The sequence below is a fragment of the Monodelphis domestica genome, chromosome 7, assembly GCF_027887165.1.
Source record: "Monodelphis domestica isolate mMonDom1 chromosome 7, mMonDom1.pri, whole genome shotgun sequence".
NCBI classification, from domain to species: domain Eukaryota; kingdom Metazoa; phylum Chordata; class Mammalia; order Didelphimorphia; family Didelphidae; genus Monodelphis; species Monodelphis domestica.
In genome coordinates this window covers 255869639-255871526 of record NC_077233.1, presented here as the reverse complement: position 1 = coordinate 255871526, position 1888 = coordinate 255869639, and the positions used below count along the sequence as shown (strand labels likewise).

General features: G+C 34.6%; 1 pseudogene; it reads left to right on the top strand.

Annotated features, from left to right (window-relative positions):
* The first annotated feature begins 218 nt into the window (after window positions 1-218).
* On the top strand, window positions 219-685 carry LOC100021228 (60S ribosomal protein L23a-like; annotated as a pseudogene).
* The last annotated feature ends 1203 nt before the right edge of the window (window positions 686-1888 follow it).

Below are 1888 nucleotides of genomic sequence, written 5' to 3'. Positions count from 1 at the left end.
TTTCCAGTTTTATGTAATAACAATTTTTAACATTCATTTAAAAAAATTTGAGTTCCAAATTCTCTTCCTTCCTCCTTGCATTACCCCCTTCCTGAGAAAGCAAATAATTTTGATGGCTGGCTGACTCTAGCAGTACCATTGTGTTTTTCACTGATGGTATGAGGACACAAATTTCTTTTTTTAAAAACATATGCAAGGTTTCCTCCCTTTCCTCTAAGATGGTGCCAAAACCCAAGAAAGAAGCAGTCCACCCCTCCAAGACAGAAGCCAAGTCCAAGACCTTGAAGACCAAGAAGGGTTGAAGGGTATCCATTGCCACAAAAAGAACATCCAAAAGTCTCCCACCACCTTCCAGTGACCCAAGACACTAAGACTTTGAAGACAGCCCAAATACCATTGGAAAAATGCTTCTCAGAGAAACAAGATTGATCACAATGTCATCATTCAGTTTTCCTTGACCACTGAGCCTGCTATGAAGAAGAGTGAGGACAACAACACTCTCATCTTCATTGTGGACTTCAAGGCCAATAAGTATCAGATCAAGCAGGTAGTAAAGAAGCTGTATGACATTGATGTAGCCAAGGTCAACACACCGATCTAGCCTGATGGAGAGAAGAAGGTCCAAGTCCAACTTGCTCCAGATTACAACACATTAGATGTTGCCAAAGAAATTGGGATCATCTAAACTTTGTCTAGCTATCCTGTTCCACCTACAGTAAAAAGTTTTCCAGTAAAAACAAAACAAAACTCAAACATATGCAAAATATTAAATACCCTGTAATTAAAGCAGCCTTAGTTTCAGGTCAATAAATCACCTACTTAGTTGAATAGCAAACAGAAACTAAAATCTATTTATATATTATTTTGCAACATGTGCACTACAGAAGAGTATATTCCATGGCAGTGGGCCTAGAGACATTGTAGATCCTTTTCTTAACCAGTTGTGGAAACCCACTTCCCCTCTCTGTGGCCATGAAAATGATAACCTCATGTTGTTCCAGTTGTTTCTTTCAGTTCTATTTTCTGCTCTGTAACTCATGGTTGATCTTTGGGTTTTCAAAGCCATAGGGACATGCTTTTAATTTAGACAGCACTCATGATGGAATTAAGTATCATAAAGACATCCTTCTCCATGACATATTTAGTAAATCCCATTATTCTTTGTTTTACATCCAGAATATGGGGATTAACTTAAAGCACTTTTGTCATTTTTTAAAAAGGTATTTATCTATAATATCACGAAAACCCAAATAGAGCCTATTTAAGCAAAATATTCAGATAGGATGTAATCAAGAAAGCTGATTGAATGGAAATAGTAAAATGAACACCACACAAAGAATCACAGAATAATAGAATTTCAGATTAAGAAGGGATCTAGGGGCCTACGAAATCCTGCCCATTCTGAAAAAGAATCTCCTGCCACACCTTATAAATGTTTATCTACTATTTGTTGGCTGCTACTTAAATACTAATAAATACTAATTAAAATAATAATGAATACTAATTATTTAAATCATGAATAATTTAAAATTAAATTTAATTTAATTAATAAAGCAAAATAAATACTAATTAGACATAGATGATATGATAAAACTCTCCCTTAAAGGTTGTTCCTTTGGAATTTTTCAAGCCAAAAGATAATAAAAATAGACCTCTAATAATTGTTACAATTAGATGGGGTATACCAAAAGGCTTAGAGCAGATATACATAGGAAAATGTAGGTGTGTAATATGTTTTACCTATATAATTTGATTTTGTTCTCATAAAAACCCTGTGAATATACTCATATGGACATTGTTATCCCCATTTTGTAGATGAGGAAGCTGGGGCTCATAAAGGCTAAGTGATTTGGCTATAATCAATCCAATAGTAAATGGGGTTTGATTG